Here is a 21,468-nt window from a genome sequence, read left to right on the forward strand (position 1 = left end):
ATGCAGATGATACAACTTTGCTTGCTGAAAGTGAAGAGGACTTAAAACATTTACTGATGAAGATCAAAGAGCACAGCCTTCAATATGGATTACATCTCAATGTAAAGAAAACAAAAATCCTCACCACTTGACCAATAAACAACATTCATTGACCATTAGGTGGTGCTAAATAATTACTCATATTTTCCCATGATTTTAAAATTCCCTTTTAGGTTATTGTTTCCGTGATGTTTGACTTTGGTGTTTTGCCTTAAAATTTCTACTTTCTAGGGAGTTTTTATTCATGCCTCACCTAACAAGAGATTGCAACTCTCGTTGTACAGTCAAGCTACATTTGCACTCTGTAAAACCACACCAATAGGGCAAGAACCAATGCCAGCTGCTACATATCAGAACACCGTATACAACTAACTTGTGTTGAAAACACTCTAAAGGGAGCTGCAAGAGTGATGAACAGAGAAGCCCATCCCCCGATCACACTCACCAGGAGGCAATTGGAGTGTGCTTAAGAATACACCATCATACATTCATCAATTAACACAAATACAACACCATCACAATGTCTAAAGGGCAGCAGAAAATTGTTGCACACACACAGAAGCAAGACAGAGTAGCTCAAACAAATGATCAAGAAGAGCTAGGAATGGTATTAGAGGGTGGAGAGGCATTGGAATTGTCTGAAGGGGAATTTAGGAGAATGATATTGAGGTGCATCCAAATGTTCCGTAGAAAAGCAAAGGAAAATAAGGAAGTAGTCAGAAATATACTACAGGAATAATCAAGCAAAATCAATACATATTTGGAATCAATAAAACCTGAAAAATGAGGTCCAGATAATTAATGCTAAAATATCAGAAATGGCAACATGCTAAAAGGACAAAGGAGTAGAATTGAAGGGACAGAAGCCAGAATCAACGAGCTTGAAGACAAATATCTCAATACTGATAAGATAGAAGAACAGGCAGAAAAAAAAAGAATAAAAAAAATCTGAAGAAAACCTGTTTCATGTGGAACAACACGAAGAGGAATAACTTGAGGCTTATTGTAATACTAGAACAGGAAGAGACAAAAAACAAAACAAAGCAAAACAATCTACAGAGGAGATAGTCAAAGAGCTGCTGGAAGAAAATTTCCCTAACATCCTGAAGGATGAGAAGATAAGCATTCAAGAAGCTGAATGAACCCCAGAGAGGATAGACCCCAAAAGAAAATCACCCAAGACGTATCATAATCAATTTTTCCAAAACCAAAGACAAGGAAAGAATCCTGAAAGCAACTAAGGAAAAAAAGACATGTTATATACAAAGGCAAGTCAATAAGATTAAGCTCTGATTTCTCAGCTGCAACCATACAGGCAAGAAAAAAATGGGAGACATATACAAAACTCTGAAAGAAAAAACACCTGACAATCTAGAATCATATACCCAACAAAGTGGTCAATGAAATATGATGATGAAATAAAAACATTTTAGGATAAACAGAAAATAGGAAGATCAAGGAAACAAAATCATATACATGGAATCTGAACAACACCCTACTTAAAAGCTACTGGGTAGTAGAACAAATTAAAAGTGAAATTAAAAAAATCCTAGAAACAAATGAGAATGAATACACAACATATCAAAATCTGTGGGACACAACAAACGCAGTGCTGAGAAGACAATTTATTGCAATAACACATACACAAAAAGAAGAAAGAACCAAACTCAACACTATAACACAGCATTTACAACAATCAGAAAAAAGAAAACAAAACAGCAAAGTAAAGCTAAAGCCATCAGAAGAAATGAAATAATAAAGATTAGGTTGGCCCAGGATCAGAGAGTATTTTATTCAGTGTGCATAAGGTCACTATGGATCGGTACCGACTCGATGGCACCTAACAACAACAACAACAACAGAGCAGAAATAAATGACATAGAAAACAGAAAAACAATAGAAAAAAATCAACATGACAAGAAGCTGGCTTTATGTAAAGATTAATAAAATTGGCAAACCACTGGCAAATGTAACAAAAGAAAAGAGGGAGAAGACAAAAATAACATGCAGAAGAAACCACATGGGAGACATTACAATATTAGAACAAATGGAAATAAAAAGGATAATAATAGAGTACTATGAAGAATTGTCCAACAAATTGTTCAACAAATTTCAATAGTCTAACAAATTTGAAAAGCTAGAGGAGATGGATACATTTTTGGAAAACCACCACCTACCTAAACTTACACAGAGTGAAGTAAGAAACTTGAACAGACCTATAACAAAGGAAGAAATAGATCAGGTCATCAAAAAACTCCCAAACAAAAAAAGTCCTGGCCCAGATGGCTTCACCGATGAATCTGATTAAACATTCAGAGAAGAGCTGACACCTATAATGTCAAACTATTCCAGATTATACAAAAGAGTGGAACACTTCCTAATACATTTTATGAAGCAAGCACAACCCTCATACCAAAACCAGGGAAGAACATCACTAAAAAAAAAAATTATAGACCAATATCCCTCATGAACACAGGTAAAAAATTCTCAACAAAATCCTAGCCAATAGAATTCAACAACATATCCCAAAAATAATACATCATGACCAAGCAGGATTCATACCAGGGATGCAAGGTTGATTCAATATTAGAAAAAGAATCAATGCAATTCACCACATGAATAATAATAATAAAAAAGCACAAAAAACACATGATTGTATCAATTGATGCAGGAAAGGTGTTTGATAAAAGGCAACACCCATTCCTGATAAAAACCCTCAACAAAGCAGGAATTGAAGGAATATTCTTCTGGTAGCGTAGTGGTTATGAATCGGGCTACCAATCTCAAGGTCAGCCGTTTGAAACTACCAGCTGTTCCACAGGATAACGATGAGGCTTTCTGCTCCCATTAATATTACAGCCTTGGAAACCCTGGCTGACTCCATGGTACATAATCACCACCACCACCATATACAACCAACAGCTAACATCACTCTAAATGGTGAGAAACTGAAAGCATTCCCTTTGCGAACAGGTACCAGACAAGGATACCCTTTATCACCACTTCTATTCAGTATTGTGTTGGAAGTCTTAGCTAGAGCAATAAGGTGAGAAGGGGAGATTGAAGGTATCTGAATTGGCAAAGAAGAAGTAAAACTCTTTCATTTTGCAGATGATACGATACTATACATAGAAAATCTCAAAGGCTCAGAAAAAAACAAACCCAAAAAGCTGTTGGCAATCAGTTGGATTCCTATATACTAATAAAGACAACTCTGAAGAGGAAATAAGGAAAGCAATACCATTTACGATACCAAAGAATAAAATATTTAGGAATAAATCTAACCATTGAAATGAAAGACCTATATAAAGAAAAGTACAACATACTACTACAAGGAACCAAAATATATTTACAAAAATGCAAGAGTATACTACGCTCATGAATAGGTAGACTTAAAATTGTGAAAATGTCAGTACTACCCAAAGCAATCTACAGATACAATGCAGTTCCAATTCAGATTCCAACAACATTCTTTGAAGAGATGGAAAAAACAATCATGAACTTTATTTGTAAGGGAAAGACTTCAAATAGGCAAAGCATTGCTTAAGAAAAAGAACAAAGTGGGAGGTCTTTCACTTCCTGATTTCAAAACTCACTACACGACCATAGTGGTCAAAATAGCCTGGTATTGGTACAATGAAAAACACATAGATCAATAGAACAGAATTGAGAACCCCAAAGTAAATCTAGCCACAGTCAACTGATCTTTGACAAAGAGCCAAAATACATTAAAAGGGGAAGAGATAGTCTCTTCAACAAATGGTGCTGGCAAAACTGGAAATTGATTTGCAAAACAATGAAACAAGACCCATTATCTCACACCATATACTAAAACTAGCTCAACATGGATTAAAGATCTAAATATAAATTCCAGAACTACAAGGAACTCTGGTAGCGTAATGGTTACGAATTGGGCTGCGAACCTGAAGGTCAGCAGTTCGAAACTACCAGCAGCTCCGCGGGAGAAAGATGAGGCTATCTACTCCCATAAAGATTTACACCCTTGGAAACCTTGTACAGGGTCGCTATGGGTCGGAACCGACTCGACGGCACTTAACAACAACATAAGGATTATCAATGAAAAAATAGGAACAAACTTAAGGGCTCTAATATATGGCATACATAGATTATCAGATATGGCAAAAAACACACAAATGGAGAACAAAATAGATGACTGGGAAATACTAAAAATAAAAAATTCATGTGCATCAAAAGATTTCACCAAAAGAGTAAAAAGGGAGCCCACAGACTGGGAAAAATTTTTTTTGCAATGACATATCAGACAAGGGACTAATCAGACAAGGGACTAAAAATTATAGGAAACTACAACACAACAAGGAGCTCTGGTAATGTAGTGGTTACGAATTGGGCTGCGAACCACAAGTTTGAAACTACCAGCTGTTTCGCAGGACAAAGATGAGGCTGTCTGCTCCTGTAAAGATTTACAGCCTTGGAAACCCTATACAGGGTTGCTATGAGTTGGAACCGACTCCACAGCACATAACAACAACAACAACAACACATCTCTGGTAGTGTAGTGGTTATGAGTCAGGCTGCTAACCTCAAGGTCAGCAGTTCAAAACTACTAGCCGTTCAGCGGGAGAAAGCTAAGGCTTTCTGCTCCCATAAAGATTTGCAGCATCAGAAATACCATATAGGGTTGCTATGAGTTGGAACGGACTCCAGGCACACTACCACTACCACAACACATCTACAAGAAAAAGACAAATAACCCAATTAAAAATGGGTATAAGACATGAACAGACACTTCACCAAGTAAGACAATCAGGCAGCAAACAAACATATGAAGGAAATGCTCATGATCATTAGCCATTGTTGTTGTTAAGTGCCATTGATTCGGTTTTGACCCATAGTGACCCTGTATAGGGTTTCCAAGGAGTGACTGGTGAGCCTGAACTGCTGACTTTGCAGTCAAATGACTTTATAGTCTAATGGCTTTATAGTGTAGCTCATTAACCCACAGCACCACACCAGGACTCCCATAAGCCATTAGAGAGATGTAACTCAGAACAACAATGAGATATCATCTCACACCAGCAGTAACAGTGAAGTTCAAAAAAGCAGAGGGCAACAAATGCTGGTGAGGATGTGGAGAGACTGGGACCCTCCTACATTGTTGGTGGAACTGAAAATTGGTTCAACCACTGTGGGCATCAGTGGGCTCAAGCATGGCAACAATTGTGAGGTTGGCCAGGACCAGATGTTGTTTAATTCTGTTGTGCAAATAGGGCTGCTATGAGTTGGTACCAACTCAATGGCACCTAACAACAACAACAACAACATGATATAGGAACCAAGAATTATGCTGAAGGGGTAAAGGGGAGGAAATAATGTTAAAGTGCTTGACCGTTTTGCAGATGTTGGGCTCCCCTGTCTACTAGTGTAATACAGACATTAAAGTGGGATAGGAAGGATAATGGGGGAAGATGATTACAGAAAGTTTGTAAGTCCGTCTTCAGCCTATATTGGACTGGATTATCTAGAAGGGAATAGAATGTACCCAGGAAAACAGGCTTCTTGTTAAGCTTTGGTGGAGTATGGGGCCTTAGGTGGAATTCTGAGTCCCAACCAGGAATGGCTGGAGGAACAGAAAGACCAACTGGGGAAGAAGAAGTAGAAGAAGGAAAAAGCAGACTGGCTGTGACAATATCAAGTAAGATGTTTATCCTGGAGCCATCAAGACAAATTAGCCCATCAGGATAAATCACGTTCTAAGACTGAAACTTAAAGAGAACACCCAAACAATCATATTGGTCTTATTCCATAGATGCTTGATGACCTTGGATGAGAGAGAGAAGAGGATGGGCTGGCTAGTTTGAAGTTCAGGGAGTTGTATGAACTCCCAAACGCAAAGACACTGACCTAGGCCCTGGTGGCTAGAGTTAAGAATTAAGCAGCCATCTGATCTTCAGAGGGAGGAGGCCTATGAGAACTCCCAGACAGTATCCATTAGATCTAGCGTGGATGGCTTGCTGACCAGATGAAGATAAAGGAGTATGATACAGGGAGCAAGCATTACAAATTGCTACAACCTTATCATCTGGACCCTTGGTTATGGATGAAGCTGCCCAAAATTCTAATGGAACAGGGAAGGATTCTTCATATCAAGGATAAAGCATGTGTCCTCAGCACATGGGGTTGGTAGGGACAGGCAACTTAGACTTCAGCTACCTAAATTGGGGGACTATAAAGGCACAAAGTGGCTGGATTACAAGCTTTCATGAGGGTGCTTAGTGTCAGAATTAGGGGAGCAAGACAGAAACCCTACTGAATTGTTTTTCTCATGTCCAGATGGGTCTGGTGATAAGGGGGATAGGAGTTCATGATTCAGTTTCAAGTAATTGTTTTCAGGTCTAACAGCAATTGTCACAATGTAAATATAGAAGAGGTACAACTAAAAGCGGGGAGTAGTTAGTCTGTCATTTCAGGAATAGGGTACTCTGGGACCATCAAGAGGGAAGAACATGAGAAGAATGAGGGCTAAACAGAAAACAGTGACAGCAGATGGTTGTGGAGGTGATGGCATAGAGAGAGACAGAGTATCAGTGGAATATAGGTCCATGGACTGCGGGCAAGAGTCAGGCTTGCAAACTGTGCCCTTTGGGCATTTAAATGAATATATATTTACAATGTGGTATGTGTACATAAAAAAGAAAGAAAGAAAGAGATAACAGAGGTAAATACTGTTGGCTGAGGGTGCATGGAAGGAATTGTGATCATTACAATAATTTGGTGAATGTAAAACCCGTGATTTGGCCTGTAAACCTTCATTCACTTAATGCACAATAAAAGCTTAAAAAAAAAAAAAAATCTTTATGGGAATAGATAGCCTTCTCTTTCTCCTGTGGGATGACTGGTGAGTTTGAACTGCTGACCTGTGTCTACAGTCAAGTGCTTATCCTGCAGTGCCACCAGCACTCAATTTATATGATAGGATGTATCACTTCATTCCTTTTTATGGTTGAATAATTTTCATGTTATGGCTGAGTAATTTCCATTGATCAAAATGTTATTTATTGGTTCAGTTGTGAGGGTTTTTGTTTTCTTTACATTGAGTTGCAAAAAGGCTGCTCTCTTTTTGTAAGTTTTAAAGTTCTCTGCACTTCCAGTCTTTTTTCTGTCACTAAGCATTACAAGTCATATTCATTTATGTCTACTGAATGTCACAGGTTGTTAATGATGTCACAGTCTTCTGCATATAATCTAGTTACTTTGATTATTTGCTCTGAATACAGACTGAATATGCACGGTGAAAGATATAACCTGGTGCATATCTTTACTGATTTTAAACTATTCAATATCCCCTTGTTCTATCTGAATGACTGCCTCTTTGTCTATGTATAGGTTCATCATGAGTACAATTAAGTGTTGTGGAATGCCCATTCTTTGCAATGTTATCCATAGTTTGTTGTGATCCTCACAGTCAAATGCCTTTGTATAGTCAATGAAGTATAAGTAAACATCTTTCTGGTATTATCCGCTTTCAGTGAATATCCCTCTGATGTCACCAATGATATTTCTCATTCCATGTCCTTTGCTGAACCCAGTTTGAATTTCTGGTAGCTTCCTGTTGATGTACTGCTGCAAACGTTTTTGAACTATCTTCCACAAAATTTTATTTGTATGCAATATTAATGATATTGTTCAATGATTTCTGCATTTTGTTCAGTTACCCTTCTTTGAAATGAGCACAAATATGGATGTCTTCCAATCAGTTGGCCAGGTAGCTATCTTCCAAATTTCTTGGCACAGATGAAAGAATCCCTCCAGTGTTTCATCAGTTTGTTGAAAGACTTCAATTTGTATTCTATCAATTCCTGGAGCCTTGTTCTTTGCCAATGTCTTCAGTGTATCCTGGACATCTTCCTACAGTACCATTGGCTCTTGATCACATGCTACCTCTTGAAATGGTTGAACATTGACGATTTCTTTTGGTGACTCGTGTATTGCTTCTATATTCTTTCTTTCTTTCTTTTTTAATTGTGAAAACCCAAATGTATTTAATTGAGTTAGTGAGCAGTTTTGGAGCCTGAGGGAAGTGGGAACATTTCCCTGGTGTTTTCTTTTTGTATTTTAATGCTTTATTGTGAATTATTTAATAGTATACATGGGAGGACATCAGCTTCACATTGATCCTGTCGTATATCGTTTCCTTGCCATGGTTACAATCCTTTCCATGCATCATCAATCAACCAAAGGGTGTACCCCACAAGCCTGCCCCCCTGTTGTCCACACACCACCCCTCTCTCTCTTCAGGTCCAAAGTCTCCAGCAGCTCCATCGCCCCATGTCATCGTCTGTGCCTCCATCCCTGGCATCACTGCTTCTCTGGGTAGGGTTCCGTTCTCTGTTCTTCTTCTTTGATGGTCCCAGGGACCTCCTTTCCTAGACTGTAAGGTTAATCACTCCCCTCCCTTTGCCCCAAAACATCCACCATTACATTTACAGTCCTTACAATCAGTCCTGATAACAATTATTCACTATTATATCACAAGGGTCCTTCCATATTCTTTTGATGCTTTCTGCATTATTCACTATTTTCCCATAGTTGAGGCTTGAATTTTTTTCTAGTTCTATCAGCTTAAAAAATGCTTTTTTTTACCTCCTCATTTCTTCCATTTGCTTTAGCATCCCTATGCTGGAGAACAATTTTCATAGTCCCTGGAAACCTCTAATACCTTTGTGCAGTCACCTATTCTAGATGCTTTGTATAAATGGGATCATATAACATTATTTCACTTAGCATCATGTTTTCAAGGTTATACTATGTAAATAGCATGTATCATAACTTCATTCCTCTTTATGGCCGAGTACTATTCTTTGTTGATCTACTCATCTATTTATGGGCTTTTTGGCTATACAACAAACTTCGAAGTAACTTTATCTGTTTTAGTCCCTGTATTGGGCATATCCCTAGGAGTGAAACACTGAGTTATTTAGTAATTCTTTGTTTAGTATTTTTAAGAACTGTCAATTTTTTTTCTGCACCAACTGCTTCATTTTACATCTCTACCAGTAGTGAATGAGGGTTTCAACCATTGTCCTGCTCTTTAAATATTTTTCTTCAACTCTTCTTCCTCTTTTTAGCCATGGAGTTCTTGTCTAATCTGTCAATGGGATAAACTTCCTGTTTTTTCTATGGTTTGAACTCTTGTTTTGGAAAAATCACACTCAAGCCCTTGAAACTTTCAAAAAGTTTTTTCTTCATAATATTCTTAATTTGGAATTAAAAAATCAGTTCTGAAAGTCAATCATAAATATCACTTAGTTGGTTTCTTTTTGCACTACATAGTCCCAGCTGTACTATAAGGACAGAAGGACTGGATGCTAGGAGAGAGGGCTGTATGTACTTGAAAAGTCAGGGCGAAACAATTCTTCAAATTATCATCTTGCTTCACTTAAAGTGATGCAGAAAACAATGTTCAAGTATCATTAATTTAGCATGTATTCTATGGTACCCCACATTCAGAATTTCCAGAAAACCTCTGGGAACATTGTTTAGATCTGAGGCTACAGCAGAAGGCAACTGAGAGTTATAGTTTCCTCCTAAGACTTCTTGAACCTTATCCTATTAATAAAGTCCATTAAATCTTCTATTTCAAGAGGGACAGTAAGCAATAGTGTGCCCAGCTATGAGGTTACATTACTCTTCCTTTTGGCTAGGCGTGGACATGGATTAAGTTCTGACCAATGAGATATTAATAAAAGTTTTTGAGGAAAGAGTTACAAGGACTCTCTAAAAGGCAGAATTACATCTAGGGAAAGTCCCAACTTTTCCTTTTCTTACCCATCTTTCCTTTCCCCCTCCTTTTCACCCTTTATCTATCCCTTTTCCTATTATCCTCCCTTCCTTCCTTCTGGAAGCTATGCCAGCAGAGTCACCCATGGTGGACAGGTTTCATCTGAACTTACAGACTAAGACAGACTAGGAAAAAGAAGAGATAGGCTATTTCTGAATATTTAGTCATTGAAAACCTTATGAACAACACTGTAACACTCTCAGCACCAGAATATCAACTACTGAAGCATTAGGAAAAGCAACAGAATATTGTCAGATATAGTGTCAGAAGATATGTCCCTCAGGTTGAAAAGCACTCAGAATACAACTGTGGAAGAGCTGTGTCATCAAAGTAGAGCTGATGGTGATAATGATTACTGTCCCTCAGTGGAATATCATTTATCCCACTTTCTACCTATGTTTTCTGTTTCCATTTCTTCTTCTTTCCTAACTCTTCTGAAAAATTTTCCTTGGGTAAATGCTCTCCTTTTGAGCTAACTGATGGAATGTTCTAAAGTGTGCATACCTCACTAGTGTTATTGTGCCCCTTACAGACCTGTCTATGGTTTGGCTGAAAACTGAACTACAGGTGAGTTCACTTCAAGATCTGAAAGGTGACTAAGAGCCATAGTCCCGGGAATTCTATCGGTCTCTATATAACTAGTAAGCCTGTTTTCTTTTATGATTTGAGTTTTGTTCCACATTTTCTCCCACTCAATCCAGGACCATCTAATGCAATCTCTTTCAGAGCAGTTGGTAATAATGGCCAGGCATCATCTAGATCTGTTGTCACAGTCATGGTCCATTAGTTCATTGGACTGATTGCTCCCAGTATTTTTGATTTTAACCATGCTTCTTTCCTTCAGACAGGGAGAGATCAATAGTTGCATCTTTGATGACCATTCTTGAGCTTTTAAGACTCCAATTGCTACTTACCCTATACAGGGCTGCTATGAGTTGGAACCAACTCTACAGCATGTAACAACAGCAACAACAACAAAGAAAGGTCAGCATTTCAAGTTTCGATAATAATAATAATAACAATCTTATAATCCTAATACTAATAAAGCATATACTAACCATGTGGGATGACATCAAGAATATCATATAGGAAGAAAACAAAAGGTCATTAAGAAGACAAGAAAGAAGGAAAAGACCAAAATCGATGTCAGAAGAGACTGAAGCTTGCTCTTCAGCATAGAGATGCTAAAGCAAATGGAAGAAAAGAGGAGGTAAAAGAGCTGAACAGAAAATTCAAAAGGCAGCTTTAGAAACAAAATAAAATATTATAATGAAATGTGCAAAGACCTGGAGTTAGAAAACCTAAATGGAAGAATGCAGTCACTATTTCTCAAGCTGAGGGAACTGAACAAAAAAATTCCAGCCTTGACTTGCAATACTGAAGGGTTCTATGGGCAAAATATTGAATGATGCAGAGAATATCAAAAGAAGACACAGTCACTGTAACAAAAAGAAATGGTCAATATTCAACCATTTCAAGAGAAAGCATATGATCAAGAGTCCCTTGATTGAAGGATGAAGCCCAAGGTGCATTGAAGGCATTGGCAAAGAACAAGCCTGCAGGAATTGATGAAATACAAATTGAAATATTTCAACAAAATGATGCTGCACTGGAGGCACTCACTCATCTATGCCAAGATATTTGGAAGACAGCTGCCTGACCAAGTAATTGGAAGACATCCATATTTGTGCCCATTCCAAATAGAGGTAACCCAACAGAATGTGGAAATCATTGGACAATATCATTAACATCACACACAAGTAAAATTTTGCTAAAGAAATTAAAAAATGGCTGCAACAGTTCATTGGCAGAGAAATGCCAGTTTCAAGCTGGATTCAGATGAGGACGCTTAATGAAGGATATCATTACTGCTGTCAGATGGATCTTGGCTGAAAGTAGAAAATATCAGAAAGATGTTTATTTATGCTTTATTGACTATGCAAGGGCTTTCAATGTGTGGATCATGACAAGCTATGGACAACATTGCTGAAACGGAGTCTTCTGGAACACTTGATTGTGACAATGAGGAATCTGTACATAGACAAAGAAGCAGTTGTTTAAACAGAACAAGGGAACACTGAATGGCTTAAAGTTAGGAAAGGTGTGCAAGAGGGTTGTATTCTTTCACCATACTTACTCAATCTGTATGCTGAGTACATAATTCTAAAGCTGGATTATATGAAGAAGAACGTGGTGTCAGGATTGGAGAAAGACTCATTAACACCTGCAATTTGCAGATGATGCAACCTTGCTTGCTGAAAGTGAAGAGGACTTAAAATACTTACTGATGAAAATCAAAGACCACAGCCTTTGGTATGGGTTGCACCCCAATGGTAGGAAAACAAAAATCCTCAATACCAACCAAAAAATAATATCAAGATAAATGAAGAAAAGATTGAAGTTGTCAAAGACTTCATTTTGCTTGAATCTGCCATCAATACTCTTGGAAGTAGCAGTCAAGAAACCAAATGAGGTATTGCAGTAGTCAAATTTACTGTACAGGACCTCTTTAAAGCAGTCAAGAGCAAAGACATCAGTTTGAGGACTAAGGTGTGCCTGAGCCAAGCCATGGTATTTTCAATAACCTCATATGTATGTGAAAGCTGTACAGCGAATAAAGAAGACCTTAGAAGAATTGATGCATTTGAGTTCTGGTGCTGGAGGAGAATACTGAAAGTACCATGGACTGCTTAAAGAACAAACAAAGCTGTTTTGGAAGAAGTACAACCAGAATGCCCCTTGGAAGCCAGGGTGGCCAGACTTCGTCTCTCATATTTCAGACATACTATCAGGAAGGACCAGTCTCAAGACCTCCAATGAGATGCACACTGGCAGCAGCAATGGGCTCAAGCATAACAATGATTGCGAGGATAGCACAGGACCAGTGTTTCATTCTGTTGTACATAGGGTCATTTTGAGTCAATACTGACTCGATGGCACTTAACAAAAACAACCATGTGCTAGACACTCTTCTCAGAACTTTAAATGATTTAATTCACTGACTCCTCATAAAAGCATTTCAAGGCTGATACTATTATTATCCTCTTTCTTCAGGAGAGGCAAATGAAGCTTAGAACTAAGTAACTTAGTATATATATATATATATGCAGTAGCCTGGGTTTGAATCACCCAGACTGTCTGACTAATAACCATGGCAATTATAATAATGCATACAAAAAACTAAAAAAAAATCTATATAATTAATAATCATATATATGCCATGAAGTGATGAGGTTGCAGGATAATGGGGCAGATTTCATGGCTGGCTTCCTGAATTTCTCTCATATCTGCCTCACATGACTAAGCACATGTATGAAATATCTATGACATAGGAATTCTTGGTTTGTTCTTGCTGTATGTCAATTCCTAGAACAGTGTTTGGCACATGAAGGCTACTCAGTGACTGAATACCTCTTCCTGGTTATTTTAGATATGTATGTAATGGAGTCCTTGGGTGGTGCAAAAGGTTAATATTGTGCTACTAAAACAGAAATACCACAAGTGAATGATTTTAACAACCAGAAATTTATTCTCCCATAGTTTAAGAGACTAGAAGTTCAAATTCAGAGCACTGGCTCTAGAGAAAGATTCTTGTCTCCTTTCAGCATCAGCAGGTTCATTATTCCTTGAAGATCTCCATACATCTTGGCATTAATCTTCCCTGGATCTAGGAGTTTCACAGTTCAGGGATCCCAGGTCCAAAGGATGCACTCCACTCCTGACTCTTCTTTCTCTGCTCAAGTCTTTCCCTTTTTATCTCCTGGTGTGGTGCTGTGGGTTAATGCACTGGACTGCAAAGTCACTTTGAACTGCAAGATTCAAGCTCAGCAGTCCCTCCTTGGAAACTCTATAAAGGGTTGCTATGGGTTAGAACCAACTTGAAGGCACACAAGAAGAAGAAGAAGATAAAAGATGTTGCATGCCACACTCTTGGGACTTGGGTCAGGGTGGTAGTGGGAATAAAAGTAGTGTTTCTTTCTTTTTTTTTTTTTAATGTGCCATTGAGTTGACCGTTAGCGACCCTATGATTTAATACAGGGAGCAGGGAGAAGCAAAGGACTGGTGGGTTTATATTAATGACCTTGTGATTAGCAGTCCACATTCTTAATGGTTTTATTGGTTTGTCACATCATGGGAGATAGCTACATCTCAACTGCCAGACCATTGAGAATCCTGGCCCAGTCAAGTGGACACAAAACCTTAACTGTCACACTGTCATAGTTATCTAGTGCTACTATAACAGAAATACCATAAGTGGATGGTTTTAACAAACAAATATTCTCACAGTTTAGGAGGCTAGAAGTCTGAATTCAGGGTGCTGGTTCTTGGGGAAGGTCCTGTCTCCTTTCAACATCTGTGGGCCTGGTGTTCCTTAGAGATCTACATGTGTCTTGGCATCAATCTTCCCCTGAGTCTAGGAGGTTCTCAGTTCAGGATCCCTGGAACCAAAGGATGCATTCCAGTCCTGGCTCTTCTTTTTTGGTAGTTGTTGTTGTTATGTGCTGTGAAGTCAGTTCTGACTCATAGCGACCCTGTACAGGGTTTCTGAGGCTGTAAATCTTTATGGGGGCAGAAAGCCTCATCTTTCTCCTGCAGAACAGCTGGTAGTTTCAAATTGCAGACAGTGAGATTAGCAGCCCCATTCATAACCACTATGCTACCAGAGCTCCTTTTTGGTAGTAGTGAGGCCCTTTTCCTCTCTACTAGGTTTTCTACCTTTCATCTCTTGATTGGGTAGTGACTTGAGTAAGAGTAGGACCTGAGTAGGGGTGTGATTTGAGTCACGCCCTCTTGTAAAGCTGTGACTCAGGATACACTCCATGTTGATCCTGCCTCATTAACTTGTTGTTGTTAAGTGCCATCAAGTCAGTTCTGACTCATAGTGACCCTGTGTAGGGTTTCCAAGAGAGAGTGGAGCATTTTGAACTGCTAACCTTGTGGTTGGCAGTCAAATGCTTATCCTACAGTGACACAACACAGCACAAAATGGAGGATAATTATAACATCACAAAGTGGAGGGCAACCACACAACATTGGGAATCATGATATAGTCAAGCTGACATGTAGTTTTCGGGAACACAATTCAATCCATGATAATTGCTTTTCAGCAGGGTCTTATTCAGTTTCCATATATTCAACTTTTATTTCCTAGGTCTTCTTATTGTTGATTTCTAGTTTTACAGCATTGTGGTCTGAAAAGATGCTTTGTAGTATTTTGATGTTTGTAAATTTATGGAGGTTTGCTTTGTGACCTAACACATGATCAATCCTGGGGAATGTTCCATGTGCACTGGAGAAGAATGTATATTGTGCTGTTGTTGGGTTGAATGCTCTGTACACGTATTTGAGGTCAAGTTGGTTGGTTGTGTTGTTTAGTTCCTCTGTAATTTTGTTGAGTTTCTTTCTGGTTGTTCTGTCCCTTTTTGAAAGTGGCATATTAAAATCTCCCACTATAATTGTAGATTTATTTATTTCTTCAATTCTAGTAAGGTTTGCTTCATATAGCTTGCTTCATATATTTCATTGGGAGCATAGATATTTATTATGGTTATGTTGTCTTGCTCAATTGACCCTTTGATCATGAGATAGTGTCCTTTTTTGTCTCTTTTGCTGGTTTTTGTCTTAAAGTTTACTTTATTGGATATTAGTATTGCCACGCCAGCTTGTCTATTGTTGCAGTTAGCTTGGTATATTTTTTTCCATCCTTTAACTTTTAGTCTGTTTTTGTTTTTGTAATTAAGGTGTCTCTTGTAGGCAGCATATTGAAGGCTCTTGTTTTCTTATCCATTCTGCCACTCTCTGTCTCTTCACTGGTGCATTCAACCCATTGACATTCAATGTAATTATCGATAGGTATGAATTAATTACTGCCAGTATGTAAATTTTTTGGTAGTGCTGTTCATTCCTTTGTTCTGCATGCCTTCTTGTGCTATTGTTGGTTTCTTCTTAGGTTTCATGTTTGCTTGTTCTGCTTGGAAGTTCATTTTCATGGTAAGTTGTGGAGTATTAACTTTCTTTGGAGTTACCTTATAGTCTATTAACTTTTCTCTCCATTTAAGAGAATCGATTGCATCCTGTAATCTACCTGGATTTCTGTTCCTAAATTTATCCCTTCTCTGACATTGATATTATTTTCATCTTTGTTTGATCTCCCAGCTCTTTGAATTCATTTTTGTAGTTTTGTTCTGTTCTGGACTTTGCTATCTGTTGACTGAGTTCCAGGTGTTGTTGCCACCCCTGTTAATCTCTGGTTGTTTTCTGTTCTTGTTGGTTTTCAGTCCAAAGTACTCCCTTTAGGATGTTTTGAAGTGCTGGATTGGTTTTGGTAATATCTCTTAGATTCTGTTTATCCTGGAAAGTTTTGATTGCACCATTGTATTTGATTGATAGTTATGCTGGATAGACAATTCTTGGTTGGCAGTTTTTTCCTTTTAGGGTTTTGTATATGTCTCCCCATTGCCTTCTTGCCTGCATGGTTTCTGCTGAGAAGTCAGATTTGCTTGCCTTTGTAAGTGACATGTCTCTTCTCCCTGGCCACTATTAGGATTCTTTCCTTGTCTTTGATTTTGGAGAGCTTGATTATTATATGTCTTGGTGTCTTTCTTTTGGGGTCTATCCTCCCTTGGGTATGTTCGGCTTCTTAAATGTTTATCTTCTCATCTTTCAAGATGTTAGGGAAATTTTCTTCCAGAAGCTCTTCCACTATCTCCTCTGTGGACTTCTCTGATTCTTCCTGTTCCTGTATGCCAATCATTCTTAAGTTGTTCCTTTTCATGTTATCCAGCATGGATCTTAGACTCTCTTCAGATTTTTAAAATCCTTTTTTCAGATTGCTCTTCTATCGTAGCAGTATTGAGAGATTTGTCTTCCAGATCACTAGTTCTGGCTTCCATCTCTTCTATTCTTCTCCTTTCCCCTTTCAGTGTATTGTCCATTTCTGATATTTTATTATTAATCATCTGGGCCTCTTTTTGCAGGTTTTGAATTGTTTTCAATGTTTCAATCTTGTTGGATTGCTCTTGTACTTTCCTGACTTCTTCCTTGTTTTCCTCCACCCCGTTTTGGAGCATTTGAATTTGTTTCCATATCATTCTTCTGAAGTCCTTTCCAGGCAAATCCAAAACCTGCTCTTCCTCTTCTGGGGAGCCTTTGTCTGTCGCCAGCGCATTTGTCTCAGTTACTCTTTTCTGTTTTTGGACATGTTTCTTGATCTTTTGTTGTGTTTGAGATCTTTTGTTTGTCATTTCCAGTGGTTATGTGGGTTTTTTACTGCTTAAATGGATGTTTGTTGTTGTGTTATTAAGCTTACTGGGTGTCTCCTAGTGGATATTTTCAGGAGATAAGCTTCGCTTTTCGCATGTGATGTTTAGCAGCTGTTATTGGCTCTTTTCTCAATGGTGGAATATTATGGGGTATGCTTGTAATGTGGCTACATGGCCACGATTGCTGACTCTTCTTGGGTAACGTAGGGAGGAAAAGTTCCCACCTCAGGAAAAATGTGTGATCAAAACACCCAAATGCAGAAGCAATATAAAAGCAGAGACAAGAACCTCCACTTTGAAACAAAAATAAAACTGTGGCCGACTGTCCAGTCACCTTGCTACACAGGCAGTGTGTGTGCACCATAGAAGCCTCCAGTAGTGGATGGAGGTGTCCACTCACTCAGGCCCCTCCTCTAGTCACCACCATAGAGGTGCACAGATAGATATTGAGAAGTTAATGGGAAAATGGTTGTTTACTATTTTTCTCTCCGAAGGTCAGTTAAGTATCTGTGTGTGCACAGCATAATTCTTGAAATAGTTGCATCTTTTTTATGTTGGGGCTTTACAGATTGTTTATATGGTTTGTCTGTCAGGCCAAACCTGCTTTTTTTCTTGCTGGCTTGGCAGAGGTTAATGGTGCTGCGTAAATTAACTTTAGGGCTGGGACCCACAGGCAGAAGTCAAGAGCAGCAGCCAAAGAATTTGCCCTTGGACGATGGGGCTCTTTCTCTCTGTGCCGTGGGAAAGCTGTGGTCTCAATGCTAGACTTTTTTAGGGCTGCATACCCACCCGCCTGAAGGCGTCTGGGCTGGACAAAGAAGGCACGACAGGTAAAAGGAGGAAAAAAAACAGTGTAGAATCCCTCCACACCTCCTTCTTCAGATGTCACTGTGCTGCTTTTAGCACAGGTTCCCTGTGCTGGTCTGGCTGTAGCCCCACCCTCTGACTTCCGCCTGGGCAGGAGTCCCGTGTCTTGACCAATTTCTAAATCACAATGTTTTCCTTTATGCTGTGATTTTTCTGCTAGAGGTTGTGGGAAACTGATGCTCTGACCCTTATGCTAGATCCAGAGCTCTGGTGCAGTTTAGTAAGAGCCTTGTCTCTGGATTTTCAGCTCCTCCCCCATGGAGCCTATCCTACCTGACTCTGCTCTGCCACTACCAAACTGCCACAAGGCAAACTCAACCAACCAATTTTTACTGGCACCTTTTCTCCTCTGTCCTCATTATTATTCTCCTTTTTTTGACTCTTGCTTTAACATTACTTCAACTCACTTATAACCCCTAATGTTTCAAAACCCCCTCCTGCATGCCTCCTTAGGTGTTGTTGTTGTTGTTAAGTGCTGTCTAGTTAGTTCTGACTCATAGTAACCCTGTATAGGGTTTCCAAGGCTGTACATTTTGGCAGAAGCAGAAGGCCTCACTTTCCTTCCATGGTGTGGCGTGTGTGTTAGAACCATTGACCTTATCCTTAGGGTTAATTGAATGACAAGTTCTCTCTTCTTATATCCCAGATCAAGTCCCTAAGAGAGACAATCTTACAAGTTCTATTGACCCCATTATTTATTTATTGATTGATTTTAGCAGAGCCTTTTCCATAGGACACTTCATGGGTTAGTGTCCACCCCTGGTCCAATTATCTGTGGCCAAGGAATGGGGATTTGGCTTCCTTGTATGCTTTCTTGGATCAGTTCCTCTGGGGAATTCAGGCATCATGTTATGAGACTACATGAGCAGTCACGTTGAAAAGTCCCTATAATGAGCAACTGAGGCCTCCTTGCCAATAGCCAGCACCATTTTGCCAGCCATATGAATGAGTTGTTTGGAAGAAAATCCTTCAGTCACAGATAGGCCTCAGTTGACTTAACCCCATCCAACATCTCAACTGCAACCTCATGAGAGATCCTGGGGCAGAATTGCCTAAGTAAGCTACTCATGAATTCTCAACTCATAGAAATTGAGAGATAATAAAAGTTTGTTGTTACTTTAAGACCACCTAGATTTATGGTAATTAGTCATGTAGCACACTCTCCCAAGACTCCATATGAAGTTTTTACATAGTCTTCATGTAACGGAAACAGTCTTTTAGATAGAGGAGGAGGTGGTGCCTCTTTCTATGTAAATGAGACTTAGGAAGATCCACAGGTTTAGTATTCTCAGTTTCACCAGAGTCTACCCCAATATCCCTATTTTAAGTTTGGGATCTCTCTTCATCCTAAACAATGCCGTAACTTAACAAGTCTGAAAATTCAATTTATGTTGTAATTCAACCCACACAATTGAATTTTGGGTTGAATTTCTTTCATTAAAATTTTTTTATTGTGAATTATGTAATAGTTTACATGGGAGAACATTAGTTTTACATTCATCCTATCGTATATCATTTCACTGGCATGGTTACAATCCCCTCCCTGCATCATCAACCAACCAAAGGGTATACCTTACAAGCCTGTCCCCCAGTCATCAGCACACAATTCCTCTCCCTCTCTGGATCTAAAGTCCCCAGCTGCTCCATCTCTCCATGTCATCATCTCTGCCTCCATCTCTGGTGTCTCTGCTTCTCTGGGTAGGGTCCTGCTCTCTACTCTTCTTCCTTGATGGTCCCAGAGACCTCTGCTTCTAGACTGCAAAGTCAATCACTCCCCTCCTTTTGCTACAAAACATCTACCTTTACATTTCCAATCCTCACAATCAGTCCTGATAACAATTATTCACTATTGTATCACAAGAGACCTATCTGCATCTCCTTTCATTAGCACCACCCAGACAGATTGGATACTACTCAGTGGAGATTCTACCTTTCTCCACGCCCTCTGGATCTAGGCTCCATCTTGAAAGCTTGTAAGCCTGTCACTTTTTGCCTTTGTAGCACCCCCATTTTGGATAGCTAATGTCCAAGTTGCCCATCCCTATCTACTCTCTGTATAGAGGGAGTGGGTATGATCCTCACTGTAAAGATTTGTTCCCTCTTTTGAGCTACTGTATTCATAGGTGTAGGTCAAATTCATCAAATTATATCAGATTACTCTTTTATCCCTCTTCTTTTTTCTTCTAGTTAAGCTCTGATCATCTAGTCATTGAAGTCAGGTCAAGTGGGTATTATTTGCTAGTGTGGGTGTTCTTGTGTATATGCCCTCTCCTCTTATCAGCTGGATGCTTCACTCTCCACTCTAGTCCTCTGTGGCTATGTCACTGACTCTGGGCCCAAGAGTCCCCAGATCTTGCCACACAGCTGGCCAACCAGGTCTTCACCCGGGTTCACAGGAGTCTATTGAACATGGTAGGACTTAGCTCACAATGCTGTTTTTCCCTTACTTCCCCTTATTGATTATGAACATGGCCACCAATCAGAGTGTGTATTCCCATTGAGTCTTAATCTTGGAAGGGGGTTTGCCCTGAGGATACCCGACCACTTACCTTGATGTCTCCTGGGTGAACAACTTGCTTGTTCTTGTAATAATCAGTCAGACTGTCTATATTGTATTGTATTTTTCCTGTCGGTCTTTCTTTCGAGAAGTATCTTCTGTTCTCCTAGCCACTTGAGGCTGGTCTGCTTGTCCTTTCTAGTGGAAATTTCCCACCTAAGAAGATTCAGGATGTAGTTCAGGATTCCACCTATGGTCTTATATAATGCAGAGGCTCTACAGGAAGCCTCCTTCACTGGGTATATTGTAGCCCCATTTTAGGTATTCCAATCAGTTATAGGCAGAAGACAGACTTAAAAGTTTTCTATGGTGATATTTCTGGCTATTCCTTTCTCTGCCCCTCAACTGTCTATTTTATGCCAGGGAAACCAATATTCAAAAGACAGCCAAGCAACTTAACATTATTTCCCTGCCTTTCCCCATTCCAACCATATCTCAATCCCTGTATCCCAGAGCACTGTTGTTCCAAGGTTGTGCATATATCATTATTTACCTTTGTCCCACTTTGCCCATGTGGACATGCCTAATTGTTCTTCCATCTGCTTTGTTCTTCCATTCCCCTCCTCCTTCTTGTGTATTGCATCCCTCAGCACCCAAACTATCCTGTGTCTATTCCCTACCCTATGCTTCACCTTCCCCTCCCTCCCCTTACCCCATCCCCAACATCCTGGTATCCGTCAAAGAATCCCCCCTTTGAATTTATTTCTTGTGTAAATAATATATTGTTTTAGGATTGTCATAAAAGCTGTCTAGTTTGTTGATCTTGACTTAAATCCCCGAGTTTTATAATTTTTTTCATAGACTTGTCAGTGCATTTAGGAACAGCCAACTGAACTCATAGTGCTTGGAGTCACTATAATTTCTGTAATGGTCAAGTGCAGTAACCACATGACTCCCAAGGCTACTGCTTCATCACAGTCTGT

General features: G+C 39.2%; 1 pseudogene; it reads right to left on the minus strand.

Annotated features, from left to right (window-relative positions):
• The window catches only part of LOC102838285, a 28,801-nt pseudogene extending 7,743 nt beyond the window's left edge, over window positions 1-21,058 (minus strand).
• Between the last annotated feature and the right edge of the window lie 410 nt (window positions 21,059-21,468).

The sequence above is a fragment of the Chrysochloris asiatica genome, unplaced genomic scaffold (genome assembly GCF_000296735.1).
Source record: "Chrysochloris asiatica unplaced genomic scaffold, ChrAsi1.0 scaffold00204, whole genome shotgun sequence".
NCBI lineage: Eukaryota > Metazoa > Chordata > Mammalia > Afrosoricida > Chrysochloridae > Chrysochloris > Chrysochloris asiatica.